The 17612-nt window shown below is 39.7% G+C and overlaps 1 protein-coding gene across 1 annotated transcript in view; it reads right to left on the bottom strand.

Moving 5' to 3' along the window:
• LOC311249211 (synaptosomal-associated protein 25-A-like) overlaps positions 1–11403 on the bottom strand; it is a 37553-nt gene extending 26150 nt beyond the window's left edge. Inside the window, exon 1 of the mRNA XM_084340083.1 lies at positions 11285–11403. The gene's annotated coding sequence lies outside the window, so the exon portion shown is untranslated. The remainder of the gene's footprint in view (positions 1–11284) is intronic.
• Positions 11404–17612: the final 6209 nt, after the last annotated feature.

The raw sequence follows: 17612 nt of genomic DNA, 5'->3' as shown, positions 1-17612 counted from the left end.
GTGAAAACAGTGAAAAAACACACAATAAAGTTTGCAATGGATACATTCTAATGAAAAACTACGTATTACAAACTGTTAAAGACTGACAGATGGACACAAAACTGCAGCTTTCAGTCTCATTCATTTACAGTACAGTATGTGTTTTCAGTGTATCAATGCATCAGTATAATGCACTTGACATGCAGTGACTGTGTTGCTCATAATATGGAATAGTTACCCAGGGACCTTTAAAATGTGATTTACTTCCTGTTTAAACAAGATGTGTTGGACATAACACCAACAGAAGATTAGGAGAAAAGAGGCACCTTGATTTGAAAGGAAGGGCAGATTCTGGGACTATAAGTTTCTGTAAGTAAGAAGCCAAATATAAGCGTAATGATAGCTGTGGACATTGATCACACGGCTCAACTTCTGCTCAAAATCTGTGAGCAGATTGAAGGGTATAAGATAAAAATACGAGACAGATATGGAGCACAGATTATTAAACAGTAGTCTCCCTTCATCCCCACTCATGCAGCCAAACATAGTTCACACACACTTCGGTACACACTTCTGTTCAAATAAAATGTCACATTTAAAGCTTTTCTGTCTCATCGTGCACCTTTGTGTTATGGACCAAAATACAGCAGACTTTAATCAGGTTACAGCATTTTGAAGTGAAATCAGCACTTCAGCCACAGTCTCACCCACAACACCAGAAAAGGTACTGGAATTGAAACCAGGAAGATGACTGCAAGGGACACTAACTAACAGACAGACAACACAAGTGTTCTTAATTTACATAGATGTTTGAGTTCTCTTAACATCAACCTAAAGAGAAACATAGGAAAAAAAGTCATGATACATTTGAGAGATGTTATTAAAAATGCTGTCTTACATTTAATCTCATTTGTATGAATTAATTAAAAAACTCAGGTAGATTTAATGCAGCCTGTATGAAGGATAAATGCCTAGAAGGGGAAATCAACAATGCCTTCCACTGCTGCATGCAGGACTCATTCAGGAGAGATGCAGGATAAAAAAGATGAAGTCACGCTTGTTTACCATCCCTCACTGTAGCAGATTGTCAGGCTGCCGTGATAAACTGCCTCGACTCTGAACCGAGAAGACTGCTATCAATCAAGTGCTGTGTTCAGTTGAGATAAACAATGTTGGTGAAGGAAATAGGACATTAGGACACTCTGGCTGCACTGAAATTTAGAGTTGAGGAAACCAGGTCAGCTTGTCAGTTTCAAAGTTGTATGTTTCTCACGGGTTTATAGAAGCACTAACCTAAATCTGGGGGATTTTTAGAATAGCTGCTGCACTTTTCTCTCTCGTTCATGCATTGTTTTTGTGGATTAGTGAGAGAGGTGGTGGGAATGAGACGGTGGGCACAGTGAGACTGAAAATTAGCATTGCTATTTCTGTAACACTCCTTTTCTTTGTATAATTGTGAGCAAAGCCGCTCATGTAGAATTGAACAGTACAAAAGTGAACCCTGGGCAGCCGGTGGGTTTCTGGCGGGGAACCCTACGGGAAGAACATGCGTGAAGGAGCAGTAATGGAAAGATTTCGACACACTGAGATTTCTTTTTAATTCTTATTCATGCACACCTCTTTGCTCAGCAGTACCGCACAGCAGACACTGAAGGTAATAGAGGTGACCAAACCCACTGATTCTGAACGACAGGGCAGAAATCACTTCTTCTCTTATTCCCTTTCTCCCTCCTCTATTTGCAAAAGGCTTGACCTCCTGTCTTCCATCCATCCTTATCTCTCCTCTTGAAAATTAGAACAGTACATAAACTAAACTGCAGCTTAAAACTTTAGAACAATCTCTCTAATTATAACGCAGACATGCCACAAATGATTTCTCTCTTATGTACGTTTAAACTCAAAGTGAAGGAGACTGCGGTCACACATTATTTCACATTATAAATAACGGCGCATGTGTGTGTGTGTGTGTGTGTGTGTGTGTGTGTCTGTGTTCTTTGAAGGTTAACATCTCTCTACCCTCAAAAACTGACACCATCACACAGGGAGAACTTGTTCAAGGACAAGGAGGAGAGGAGCAGAGGGTGGACAAGGTTGTGTGTTTGTGCGTAGGTGTGTGGGAGGGTCCAACATCTTAGCACATCAAAGCAGAACCATGTTTCATTATTCACAGGATAAAACCAGGTCAACGTTATTAATGCAACAGCTGTGTGTGTGTGTGTGTGAGGGAGTTACAGCCTGGGTACATACAGTACATACAGTGCAGTGTGTTTACATGTTTGTGTCTGTGCAGAAATGTCTGTATATATCTCCATTATTATTGCAGCAGTTGGTCTGTGTGTGCCAGATAACATTATTCATTTTCATAGTTTTTTTTCATTCTATCTAATCAATGTATCTAATAGTGTAACTGTGATTGTTCGGGTTCCTAACCTGGTTTAACAAAGGAAGTTTACCTGAAAACTCCCACAGACATTAAGCCTAAAGGTTCAAAAGATGCTACTTACATTATAAAACATCAGATTGTACTGTAGGTACAAACAGTTTGCCTTCATTCATCATCTTTCTGTCATTTAAATAACTGTGCTCATGTGGATATGAGGCACAAGAACCAATCACATCGATGGAACACATTTGGATCTATAGGTGCTTAACCTAATGTTCTTTAGCGTCTAATATTTTAGCACTACATTTGCCTGCCGTAGAGGTTATAGCATAGATTTAGACACTATGAAATGAGTGAAGAGCAGCACCGTACTTCAGTGGTGTACACTAAATGCGTTTACATGCACCCTAATATTCCACTAAAAATCAGAATAACAATCGCAATAAAATTTCTGGTTGAAATAAATATATTCTTTCTGCACATGTTCACCTCTCGTGGAAGTAATATTAGGTGACATTTCCACGAGGGACAGAAACGTGGAGGTAGAAAAACAGAACTGGTCTGTGGCCGATAAAACTATTTTCTTTTTCTGGGATCTGAAAGTGATTTAAGGCTTGAACGCCTCAATGGCTGAAATCCTCGAAACAGCGAGTTCAAGTGTTTGAAAAGATGAACAAAGAAGAAATGCACCAATCTAGAAAGGCAAACATTGCTCCCAGGATATGGTGTGGGTCCAATCTTAAAAAAAATATTAACAGGCTGAGCAAATGAATGATTGAATGATCTTTCAAAATAAAGTTTAGAAAAAAACTATTTTCTTCTTCTATTATATTTGCGACAGATTAGATGCTTCACAGCAGGTGGAACCACTCTGCACATTTAAAAAAAGTTATGTTCTGATAAAATGCTTTGGTTCATGTAAACACTAGATAAAAATAAATATTGTCTATGTAACCACAAATAATATTGCCTCACAGGAATGGCCTGGGCCTTTTCTGAGTGGAGTTTGCACGTGCTCCATTTGTCCGTTGCCTGAGTGCTTCAGCTTCCTCCCAAAGTCCAAAGAAATGCAGTTAAGGTTAATTGCTGGCTCTTAATTGCCTCTAGATGTGAATGTGAGCATGAATGGTTGTTCGTGTCTATGTGTCAGTCCTGTGATGAACTGGCAACCTGTGCTGTCGGATGTACCCTGCTATTCGCCCAGTGCTACAGCCTCCCAGAAAACACTTATCCTGGCGTCAGAAAGGCTCTTGTTAAGATGGAGAGGCTGATACCCTTCAATTACACACACACACGTAAACACAAAACACACTACATACGCCGCTATATTCACTGATGCCTTGTCAGTTGATTTGAAGCTGCCTGCTCGGGACCAAACAGAGCAATACATTTAATCAAACCTGTCAGGACTCAAGAGGATGAAGCGCCTGCTGACACTCTATATACTGCATAACACAATCCATTCTCTATTCTCAGACAACCTTCAGATTATATTAGGTACATCCACACAACATGGAGGTTTTTCTGCAGTCTATCACTTCCTGTAGCTCATGTTTCAATGTTCGTCTTGATGTTGGGCTGCGTCTCTCTGGCAGAATTAGTTCCATCTAATCACTTTATTCACATGGTGACAACATTTGGGTTGTATCACATCTTCTAGAAGATACGTTTATAGACACTATGTTATGGTGACATACAGTACATGGACTTGGTCAGAGGCAAGTTCTCTTAAATGAATGAAGCGCTTCATTTAAGTACCACATGTAATTGCAGGGAGGTAGTTAGGGTATATGGCGGGCATACAAAGTGCAGCAACAAAAGGTTACAAAAGGATTGTTAAAACTCACAATTCAAAAAAATACTTTTAGTCCATACTTTGTTTGGTCACTGTTTCAATCAATCTTCTAGCTAGCAAGCAAAACTTAATTCATACAGCACATTTGACTCCAAGGCAAATGAAAGTGTGTTTTTACACTACGGGTATAACATGGAGCAAATGAGGCTGGAGCACTGTGGCTCTGACCTTTATACTGCTGCTGCTGCTGCTCGTTGTTTGTTGAGGACCTGATTGTCGATTAATTCATCTACTATTAAAATAGAACATTTATCGTTAGACTACAGAAAATAAAATGCATTAGTCATATATTTTACTTCCATTACACATAGACAAATATTGTTAGTTTTAATTGTTAGTATGTGAAGTCACATACATACTGTACCTCCCTGCTGACCTATGAGTAGTAAACAGATGCCAAGATGTGACCGGGCCACGGAGCATGATGGGAGCCTAAGGGCTAAACTATTCAGACAGTACACCCACCGCTTCATGCCTGACTGCTCATATACCATACATGTACCAACACACACACAAATGCAAGGACGTAACAGGATTTACAAGTCTCACACAGACACACACAAAAGTGGCTTGGTGTCCTAGCTAGTGTTATTAATGCAAGTAATTATAATTTTAGAATGCAATTAAACAAAAAAATCTCCCTGAATAGACTGAAACCGAAACTTTTTGAGAGGAAGATGTCTGTTTTATCTGCACTGACAAAAAAATAGGGCCTGCAGTCATTTCAGTGTGACTGTTCCTGTTGCTTTATCACATTTTTTATCCTATTTAACTTCAAAAGCACACGGTGAAATGATAAGGACAGTGTTAAGATCTAAATTATTTTTAATCTAGATGCAATCAGTCACAATTTGCACACAAGAAGACCAGATTTATAAATAACTTCAAACAGGTTTGTCTAAAGACAACTGGATAGAAAGATTCACCTTTACTAGTTACAAGAGCAGCATTCTATGTAAGTATAGGTGTAAGATGGATTTAACTGTATATCACTGCCCTCAAAATGTTACATGTTCAATATCTTTTCTGAAACTTTCATGTGAATAGAATGTATTTGAGCCAGAGATACCACTTCTTCATTATTTCACTTTCAATTCCTATTCAGTAACACATCAAAAAGTTAAAACTAGGTTTCCACCCACACTGAAGATAAAAATACTTTTAGATTCAAAGTACTCAAAACGGCAGGATGGATGTCAGATGTTCAGAGAACAGCTTCATAATCGAGCCTTCTGATTCTATCCACGTTGACCACAGTGGTTGAATGTGAACAGTGCAAGCTAGAAAAGCTCATGCCACGCTGGTTTTCTGCCCACAGCATCGCCCGCCGTGACAATATGGCCTCAACGAATTAAAACATTCCCTATGGAGAGACAGGAAGGACACACAGAGAGAAATCTGCTGCGGAAAATCACTGAGGAAATCAGAAGGGTAAATGCCTGAGTGTGTAATTTATGAGCAATTTTCAAGTGAAATGTCACCAAAATGGACACCTTAGACATTATTATCTTCAAAGCAATTGCCTATAATATGCCACAACTTTGCATTTCCTTTAGTTTTCTATAATGACAGGCTCAAGGGGCTAATTTTCCCACTAAACTTTCCCATAACACACAGTAACTGCACACAGCTGCCACTCAGTGACTGAGCAAAGAGGTACAAGGTCACAATCTGACCACCTGGCAGCTAGTGTAAAAATGCACCATTTAAAATGCCCGGCTCCGGTTTTAACACCTCTGCTGTGACGGAGGATTACGAGACCAAAATGACAAATGGTTCCCAGCATTCAGGCATTTTTGTTATAGCTGAGCAGGGATGATGGAGCAGATTGCATTTCTGACATTTCCTCGTTACGTAATCTAAAGGAGGACGCATGGACAGAGAGCTTCAGCAGGCGGACTAGGATTGAGACAGGCAGATTAAGCAGAGACATGGACAGACGGCAAAACAGACGTGCAGAGGTGGAGTGGTGAGTCAGACAAGAAGGAAAATAAACATTAACCTACACATTTAAACTGTTTAGACACACATTTGAACTCTATCAGAGGGTAAATCCTTTATAAGATGATGCTTCAAGCGTCTGCAGCCACCTACAGACATCTTCTCAAATTCTATCATCTGTCAACTCTTACTGAAAGTCAACACCTTCTCAATAAATTAGGCAGACAGAATGATGTGCAGGCACACAGATATGCAGGCAGGGAAACATTGTGGTGTGGGACGTACAGGAGATTCAAAGCAATCATCTGTGGCCTGCAGGGATAATCACTGCAAAGCCCCACTGTCCCATTCACTGAGGATAAAACCCACTGGATTAATCTGTAGGCCTACAGAATACACACACACACACACACACACATAGAGATGCTTCACAACACTTACATAACACATGGACCACTCTCCCTCTCGCTCTCTTTTACTTTGCCTCCCTTGTACATGTTTTCCCTTTTCTTTCACTTTGGCATTCACAGTCTCTCTCTCGCTTCTGCTTGCGCTAACACACACAAAACCTAGAATGCACACAAACACACACACACACACACTCCACCACCCCCTCCTTTTCACCATTTCTTCTCCTCTCTCCTCCCGCTTGCACACATTCAAATGGACACCTGTCAACATGCTGCGCTGTACATGTTGTTCATTTATACACTCACACATACACAGTGATGACAGGTGCACATAGTACAGTACATATTCAAATAAATATAGGTACCTGTACGCACACAATAGGCTATACATTCATAAGACATACAGGATGAAGAGAGACACGTAAAGAATATTATTGTTATATTATAATAACTTATTGTGCATATGCACGAATACAGACAACATAATTACAGTATACATCACACACACGTGTGGTACACAGATCCTTTCTACCAGACAAACTGTTTATGCCATTGAAATTTTGACTGATTTTAATGTTGCAAATATAAAAATCATGACCTTATCACCTCTTTAAAGTATTACTCAGACCGAATGAACGACAAAAACTCAATATTAACCTCTCCTAAAGGGTGAGAGAGGAGGTTACAAGCATCCTACAGAGTGTAGCCGCTGTACCAGCAGAGTCGGGTTACTACAGATCCGCTATGTCATCCTGATCAATAAGAGGAGGACATATCACAATTTCAAACATCTAAAATGATCCATTTTGTTGATGGAGTATCAGGATCAGAATACAGAGGTGTGTGTGTGTCTGTGTGTGTGAGTCTGTCTCTGTTCCTGTGAAGGGAACTACGGGTTTGTCGGGGCAAGAAACTATGTTCACATCCCTCTAAATGATGCTTTCATAACTACACGTGTAGGTGGAATTTCCTAGTAAACAAAGAAACATTGAAATGTTTTGTGTGATTCCTTGATGTCTAACAAGCGGTTTGAAAGCATTTCCTTCTTTATAAAACATTTGTAAAGGCATTTTATTTTATATTTTAAACTGTGCAGTGTTTACATCTACAGCTGCACAATTAAGAGAAACATTATCCAAATCTCATTATAGCCAACTGCAATATCTAAATCGCTGGAGCTACAATTATTTGATAAAGATAAAATGTGTCAAATACATACCATTATAAATGACACATTTTGGTGTTATAGAGATGTGCCGGCATACAAATCATGTTCACGCAGGGAACAGGCTTGTTAAGTACAGAGCCCAGCAAAAATCATACCATCATTTTATTAGTTTTTTCAGTGAAAATGAAATATTATCATTCCCGATTGCGATATCTGTCCAAAAAAATCGCAATATGATTTTGTGCATAATGTTCAGCCCTATTTACTTCCATGTTTACTTGCTAACAGTCGTCTTCACCGCTGCCTTTGCTGGTATGTTAGCAATCGTTGTAGATCAGCAAAATACAATGAAACCAGTGGAAGGATGTGTTTTGCTGGATGTGAATCTGCATCCTCATGAATGTTCAAGATAAAAACAATATAAACCCACTTGTAAAAGCATTGCACCAAGCTCCACCGAAAACCGTAGCGCTGCGTTACATTTCCAGAGATGAGACAAAGTCATTGTTTTGCAAACTTTCAAAGGAAAAAAGGACTGAAGTGGACTGAACAGCCTTTAATTGTGCAAACAGTCTCTTTTTTCCTTTGAAGGTTTACTGTCCTCGAGCTGAGAAGCATCTGTTTCAGCGGCATTTTGCTGGAAGATGCATGGAGAACACTGTTTCTCATTGTTTTACAAGTCAAAGGAAAGACTCGAAGCCTATAAATTCTGTGTTTCAAGTAAGTATTTGTCTTCTAGTCCATCCTGCAAAAGTGACTCAATGCATGCTTTTTTTCTAACATAAGTTTGAATCGTCATGCCTGGGGAGGATATAAAGTCTTTCCAAGTCAAAAGGCTAAAGTCTTAATTCACAAGTCATTGGTATTAACGTCAAGTAAGTCTCTTTTGCTTTTGTTAAGTCGAAAATCATGTGACTCAAGTCAACACCTCTGTAAGCACAAAAGATTTAAGTCTAAATACACAGTGTGGGTGAGCCGAAAACATCCTGCAGGGCTTCTAAAAACATCTGCTCCTCCCAGACAAGATGGAATGGTAAATGGACTTGAATTTCTATAGCGCTTTACCAGTCTGCCCCTACTGACCGCTCAAAGCGCTTTACACAACAGTTATCACATTCACCCATTCACACACTGATGGCAGAGGCTGCCATCCAGCTGCTCATCAGGAGCAATTTGGGGCTCAGTATCTTGCTCAAAGACGCTTCGACATGCAGCTGGGGGAACCGGGGATTCGAACCAGCGACCTTCCGATTACTAAACAGCCCGTTCTACCTTCTGGGCCACTAATAATGACAAACTGCCACATTAACAACTCTATTTTGATGAATGATGTGCCAACATCAACTGGTTTTAAGAGTTCATGTCCAAAACCAATCTGTATAAAAATCCCACAGGGTAAAAAAGGCAGCAGTTGCCAAGACCGGACTGTGAATCAATCTCCCTGCTCATTTTAGTGCTGAAAACTAATAAGTGAGCAACATGCAATGAAAGAGAAGATTGTGATCACAGTGCATTCTTGGATGTCGCTGTTTTTCTACCATCTGGCATTTTTTATAGCAGATTACATTGAAATTCAACAAGGAGAGAACAAGATGAATAAATTAAACTGTGTGACTGTTTGAAAGGGATCATAGGAAATGTCTGTTTTCAACAGATGTAGCTGGACCGGGCTGGAGGCTGGTGGTGATTTCTCACCTTTCTCTATGCAGGGTGATGGATTGGTGAGGGGTGGGTGCTGAGTTGGGAGGGGCAGAGGGAGGTGAGTGAGGGTGTCAGTCGAGACAGGAACCATTTTCTCACCAGGAAAATGATTATTTGCGCACCCTGGGTTCATGTTCACCGTAACATTTCATCTGCTTCACTACTATTCAGAGTCTCTTCAAAACACCTGTTTCACCCATAGCATGAGCAAAGTAAAAGCAGCATTTCACAGACAAGCCGAGGTTTAACAGTTAGATAGATGTTTAAACTACCAGGTAGAGTCGAATAGAAAGATAGCAGCTGCTATATTGTACAACTGAATTTTGCTCTATTAATCTATAACAAGCAGTAATATGTTGATTTAACTGATATTTGTGGTCAGACATATAAACAAAAACCTCTCCAGAAACTCCAAACATTCATTGTTAAGTTAAGTTCTGCTATGTTAAAAACCATGACATATATTAGCATAGAAATAAAATGCAAAATCAAACCAGGTTGGATGTGTTTTAGTTGGCGAAGCGTATGTTGAGTTCTTTCTCCTCATTGATATCACCACAGTTACAGGTCTAAAACAAAGTCCTGCCTTGAATAATAAACAAAAAGCCATCATTTATTATCCACCATTTCTTATTCTTACAAATCATTTCACAACTTCAAAACATCATTAGTTCACAAAGTCACAAGAAAGGCTTTATTTCCTGGTCCTGGTCAGTCTATGAATATTTACGGAAATTAGACTTTACCAGTCTTTTTAAGGAGAAAGACTGAGTCTGAGCTGTAACTCGTTGTTCCTGTGTCCTCACATGGAGACTGCTGACAAACTTTTATTGTGCCACATAACAACAGCACTTTGGTTTTTCTACTGAGTGCACAAAATACACAACTACAACACAGGATGGAAATTACGTGTAACCATTAATGACACCCTATTTCGGCTCTGGTTACGTTCAAAACATTAAGGGAGAAGGTCAGAACTGTGGAAATCACTACATATCAGTCCAAAACAGCCAGAATCAACACCACTGTGATCATGACTCCTCCTCTGGGCAAAACTAAGAGACCATGCAGGACAATGCCAATCTCAATTTCCATCCATAAGTAGCCTGCAAAAACCTGCAACACAGAAGAACTTGTTTTCCAGTGCAGATACTATATATAAACTTATGCAGAGTACTTTTCCCCCACTTGCTTTATGAAAACGAAGACCTGGAGGTGTATTTGAATGCTACAGCTCTGACTGAACTGCTCCTGTGCTGGTGTCACACAGTGCTCCGGAGCTGTCCGCGGTGCTGAACATCACTCCTCCTGCAAAAGGCTGTGAACCCTCGGCCTCACTACAAGCCGTCAGAGACACGAGAAACATCTTCACCGTGGCTGGTTCATCCCTTAATTTAATCCGTACAACAAACAACTACTTTAATCTCGTCAGGTATTTAAGACGAAGCTCCCGCACAAACACCGGTTTGATACAGAAAACGCCACCAAGTGTGCTCCTTTCAGCACATGAACAGGCACTGAGAGACGACAGCAACATCACAGGAACATTTATAATATTTATGCCACTGTATATATATGACTCCGTGGGCTTTGTTAAACTAATCAGTGCTGTAAAAAATACGTAGACAATAGCTGTAAGTTAACATACATACTACAGCTGATGGAGGAAACTTCGACAGGGCGGCAAACATTAGCTAACCTCCGTGATAAATAAGCTGCAATAGCCTTTAACTTTGAAGCCACATATTTAATGAATAATTCCAACTTTAATTGATATTATTGTGTTTTTGTTCTAATAGTGGACCTGGCTGAGTGAAACAAACAAATAAAAACCTAGTGAAACCTACCTCGTTAAGTTTCTTCTGCTCTTCTTCGTCTTCTTTTTAATTTGCTGTATTTGTTTGGTTACAGGATGAAAATGTCGGTCCGTGCTGCCGCTCCGCTCAACGGGACTGTCCCCGCTGGAAACACACCGCCCTGCTCCCCTCCACCTGTGAAGCGAGGCGGGTTGAGAAACCACGCACTTCCTGTCAACGTTTCACAAAATAAAACACTTACAAAGTCACCTCCTTTTTCACGTTCATTTTAAACTTGAAGGAAGTTTTGGTCACCGCAGCAGCAGGGGAGGAGGGATAATTGTGGCGAACGATGCCTCCATGTTGACTTTCTCCAAACCCTCACCAGCCCCATTTCCCGCCAAACTTCAGCTTCCATTGTCGTTTTCATTATTTAACCATCATAACTTGAAGTTCACCGACTCAACTCCTTCTCGGTTATGTTTTTGAATAGTTAACCAACACATTTTAACCTCCCATGAAACTGAAACTAAGACTAAAAGAAAACACCATAGACATATACGTGTATGTCAAAAACACCCCAGGACCGTTTTCTCACTGCTGTCCCTCAACAATAACAGTCCCCCCATGACAGTTTAGCCCAGTGCTCAGCACAGAGGGAATACTGCTCCCATGTATTAATGTAATAATACATTTATCATTTTAATAATGAAGAATATTTGATTTATTATAGTAAATAAATTGTTTGTAGATGATAGTGGAGTATTTAAACCCTCACTGTAGGCTGTAGGCTAATGAATTTCAGGTGAGCCTCTTCTTCTTCTCCTTCTTTTCTTCTTCTTCTTCTTCTTCTTCTTATCATTATTATTATTATTATTATTATTATTATAAAAGTTTGTGTTTGATTCGTTTTTAAATCAAAATCTGATTGCAATATATGTTCGTTTAAAAGAAAATGTATTCATGTATCATTTGCAGCTTTTGCTCGCTTTTAATGTGATGGTTCAGTCACCTAACTTCCTGCTTCGTTGTGTTGAACCTGACGGTGCTCACAAAATGGCCGCGCCCTCTGACGTCAGAGGGAGTGGATTAAAGGTTGTTTTCTTTCTCTTTAATTTATTTGATGAAAGTTTAAACGAGTTTTTGCAGAACATGACATTAGTTCATTGCGATATATTGAGAACACGACAGCAGCAAATACTTATACAATCAAATGAATATCTCTAAATAAAATAAAAAGAGGACTAAGATAAAATATTAAGATACAAGTTTAAATGCTTTTTTATTATTGATATATTTCATGCATTTTTCAAAGAGATTCACTTGTTTGTTTTTTTTAATAAGAAATCTTTCAATGACAGGAGTAGATGTTGACATCTACATTTGTGCAGATAATATTCCATCAGCAGAATCAAGTTCTTCGCAAGATATTCAGCCTCTTGGTCTGCATAAAACAAAATCACAAAGCAATGCTACTGTATTGGAAAATTGAGATTTTGTTTGTCGAGTACAGCCATAAATGTAGATTGTCCCAAAAAGCTGATGGAAGTCTGTGGATATAGAAGTCAGGGCAGAACAGCAACCTTCATGTTATCTTGGTTATAGACTAACTATTGAACTTCAGCACTCATGATATTCATTTGCAGTACTTTAGTCTGACTTCCTACTAATTAAAGAGTAGGATAAGGGAAAAATAAACTGAATAATAAGATAAAACCTTTAATTTAACAGATTCATTGTTTGTAGGCAAATGGCTTCTTTTGAGATAGAGAAAATTAAAGCGATACAACAAATCTGGAGACAAATCTGAGGTTCGGCGTTAAAATTCTGTGTGAGACTGAGACAGAGTCAAAATGTGAGCAGTGCTTTATCATCTCCTCCTGTCCATCCTCTTTACACTGGCACAAGTTCTGTAGGTACCACCTGACATACACTGATGTCTTCTTACGATGTCATGCACGTGCACATACTGTACACACACATGTGCACACACCACCATCATGTGTTATTTCCCACTACCCACTTATGGCTGAAGGTATTTTAAAACGTGTGGTTAGAACGTGTGCTACAATCAATATCTTCTCTTTTAACTCAAGTTATTTTAACTCGGTGCCATTCTACAAATTATTTCTTAGCATCGACTCCACATAAAGAGCTGAAATTAAGAAAAACAGGGGTCAAATTTGAATAAACTCAGGACTGTGACCTTAAATGCACCACATGACCCCACATCACACACAACCTCAGTCCATACTGCATTCTACAAGAGCCTACTTATGTGCATCCCAGTGTATGCGGGCATATGTGCACATTTTGCTGCACAGTCACGATACTCACTTGTGGTACTTGAAAACAAAGAAGGAAAGGTCTTTGAGTTTGTTTTCAGTATATAAAGCTGTTTGCCCCTGGAGTCCTTGACTTCCCATAATCAAAAAAGATCCTTTTTTTTTTCTTTTTGTGCAGCGCCACAAGGCATGAGATGTGAATACTGAATGCGAACAAAAATACACGTCAAGAAACCAACCCAAAAAAGGATGACATGCTGCGGGGGACTCGCTTGTCACATCCGATGTGTGCTTTTGTCAGGCTCGTGTCACTTAAACCACAACCACTTCAACATGCTGTCAGTGTTTTAAAGCAAACTAACGTTTCTTGTTTGTGCATTTTAGAATTAATATACGTAAAAATGAAACGCTAGCAAGGGTGCTAATTATTCATGTCCTTTATGAAATCTACTAATTTGTCATTACAGGATTTTTGGCATTAGATGATGTCTGTATTCACACCTGCAGTGCCACAAGGAAAAAAAAATGTGTGTGTTCAGTTCAGTGGATAAAACCTCCTGTTCTGAAGTGGTCAAAGGTCAGAGAAACCGTGCTTTAATTATTTCTGTGACTGTGGAAAGATCATGTCGGAGAGGTCATGTAAGGCTGCAGGGAAAAGAAAAAAAGAGTGAAGAGCGAGAGGGAGATGATATCATCTTTCTCCTCCTCCGCTCTATTTGTTGCTCACCTCACTGTCATTTGTCCCTTAACGCATTTGACTGCTGAATGCTCATCACCGCTGCAGGGAGAAATGGCTGCTCTTTTTCTTGTCCCTGTTTACCTCTCTCTAGTCTCCTTCATCACCTGCTCCAACACTTTACAGACTGTTTTCAGAACATCCAGTTAGCCCTTCAGGTCTGATAAGAAATGGTGGACCCAATCATTACTGTCCCATTGAAGAAACCATTAAAGACCTCCCCCCCAAATTAATGTTCCAAATAGCAATCAGTTTGAGCACAATAAATCACACTCTTTATCATCGACTGAAGCTGGTATAATTACTCTCCTCGAGTGTCGTGCCTTCAAAATGACTCTAAATTTATGTACATCCGAGTTCATCCAGTGAAACACATTAATTTAAGTGCAGTTTGTTTTATGTGTCACAGATGGGAGGGCTGTTACTGTCGCACAGGTCGGAGATAGATGAACTGTAGAAGAAGCCACAAGCACAAAGGTTCAACAGCACTTCTGATAAATCTAAATAATTAAAGGCAGAGTAGTCTTAGTGAATACCACACTGTGTGTTTTATCAGACAGCAACATGGCAATGCAACTCACAAATGTGCAAATGTTTCAAAGTACAGAGCCTTAGGAAGTGAACTGAAACAAGTGATCGACGGTGAAAATATATCTACTTACTGAAAATAATAATTCTGTATTCATGACGTGACATTTCACAGTCCGTGTTATCTACAGTCGGCTGAACAACACCCGAGTCAGCTGTTGCTTAGTCCATTAATCCCCCCAACACACACACTTCCCCTCACACTCTGCCCTGCCTGACTCAACACAGGAAATTACTGTGGTGTTGCATCATGTATCCAAATGCCACAGTGTCTCATAATATGGGCTCTACTCAGATACAGTTTAACACAACAAGTAGTGTACATTTAGTTCAGTTACTTTATCCACTTGAGTTCCTATGAAACATGATATTCCATGTCCGTAGGAAAATTGTTTTAGTGACTATTAAAAACTTGTAGCCAAGTGTAATTAATTATTGTATCTATTACCTATTTAGCTTGTATCAAAATAATTTATATACTTTTTCTCCCTGCTTGTGTATGTATAAACTGTTGAAATAATGAATCTAGCTTTAATTAACACGGTTAATGGAGCTAAAAGTAGGCTAATACTATGGAAGCCCTAAAGGGCCATGCATTCATACATTTTATTTCCTCCGTTTTCCCGTGATAACGAGTTAATTTCATTTGTTTTCTCAAGATCTCGAGTTATTATCTCGAAATAACAACTGCCGTTTTCCCGAGATAACGGGATCATTTTCTCGAGATAACGAAACTTTGTTTTCCTGAGATAACGATATAATTAATTCGACATCAGGCTCACTTAGATTGCGCAGCCGATGTAGCTGAAGCCTTGCTAACTGTCTTTTTAGATTACGCACACTAATGTGTATATTATCTGTAATAGCAAGGCATAATGCTACTTCAGCCTGTGTCAGGCCTTGATTGAAAAGATATGTGACGTGGTGATCGATATGCTCCTGCTCCTCTGACATTGCTACACTGAATGATGTTTCCTGCAATGATTTAATATACTACACTATCGTTTTGTTTTCTCAAGATCTCGAGAAAATTATCCCGTTGTCTCGGGAAAACGGCAGTTGTTATTTCGAGATAATAACTCAAGATCTCGAGAAAACAAATGAAATTAACTCGTTATCACAGGAAAACCGAGGAAATAAAGTGTATGAATGCATGGCCCTTTAGGGCTTCCGTAGGTGTTGATGGAGGACTTGGACTTTATCTGACAGGTTGTGGAGGCACGACTGACAACAAAGGTTTCCGCTTTCTTACACTTGTTGTTCTTAATCTTGATTTAAAAGATAGAAAAAAACAAAAACATAGTTATATTCATTCCAAGTCTTAAAAATCTTAGCTTCACATTGTCTTCATGATTGCAGCAAAAATTTTGCCCAAGATCAGGTAGTGCTGACGTCCATATTATAGCGGGCTCATGCTTGATCATACAATCTTCCCTTGGACAGTTTATATGTACATATGTTTTCATATGAACATAGAGCCTGCCTGTGTCTTATTTCATATGTGCAGTCAGCAGAGATGTGATATTCCCAGAGGGAGGGCAGAGAGCTGAAGCTTCAGGCAGAGAGGATCATGGTCCAACACTCTTCTGAACACACCATCGATCCTGGTAATGGAGCTGCTGTGCTTTCTGCCCCATCCTCCACAGCCCCTCTGTTATCACTTACATACGTAAACAATATTCAAGTCAAGCAGTCATTCTTTGTCAGAGCAACTTTAGTGATCGACAAGGATGTGCTCTTAATTGAAAGCCTCCCAAAAAAGATGAGTTTAGACACATTAAGCAAAATTCTTTGATACTGGAAGCCTGTGCCGGAAATTTGACTTTTAATCCAAGTTCAACCTTTTTACCATTAAGCATGGCGGCTGATTTGAAAATGAATGTAAGAATTGAGATAAGGTTTAAGAAATATCTCTAAGTGCTTTTCCAGACAGACAAGCCAATAGTGCATCAATGTCCAAACAGATGTCCCATTCTTGTATCTCAAAGAACTGCTGAAGATTATTAACAAAACATGAGGCAGGGATGGAATAAGACTAAAATGGAGGGTTTCTAGTGTATGTAATGAAGAGAGCTGGTATGGCAGAGGAACAGACTGACTCAGTTAAGCAGAGCTCCCTTGGCAAGCTTGTCTAAAGGCTATTTGGCACACCTTCCTACCGCCAGGATGTTTGTTAGGTCTGTATCCCACATGAGAGGAAACCAAAGACCTTGGCTGTCCTGACCTACTAACACTAACAACCAGGGCTGCTCATAAAGGGGAAAAAGGGGGAGAGGTTTCTGGGGCCCAGCTGCTGAGGGGCCCATGGAGGCCAGCAATAACCATGTTAATCCTGACAACCAATTTTTATTTTGAACCAAAGTACTCATCAATATTTATACTTATGTGAAGTTGCACTTAAATGAAAAACAAGGCGCTCCAGTGAAACCAGTGTAAAAAGTTAGTCTGAAGCCCTGAACTACTAGCTAATGTTGGGAGTGGATTTCCTTGCTATGCCAGGATCTGCACATTAATTGGGATGCCAGAAAAGAAAAGACAAGAGAAGGAGGGAGCTGGCCAGAGCGTTGGACACAGATAGTAATGTAATACCAACTTTTTCAGTCAGCTCTGAACGCTGCTCCCAGCCAGGCTGAAGAGGCGAATGAGAGCCAGGAGGAAACGTTACTAGCCAAGAGGTAGTATCAGTGAAGGAGCAACCACCATCTGTGAGGAAGAGGATGATCTTGATTCTAGAGAAGAATTTCTGCGTGAGTTTTAAGGAGAAGAGAGG

The sequence above is a fragment of the Pagrus pagrus genome (genome assembly GCF_965226575.1).
Source record: "Pagrus pagrus genome assembly, chromosome: 1".
In the NCBI taxonomy this organism is placed as follows: Eukaryota; Metazoa; Chordata; class Actinopteri; order Spariformes; family Sparidae; genus Pagrus; species Pagrus pagrus.
This window is presented reverse-complemented; position numbering and strand designations above follow the sequence as displayed.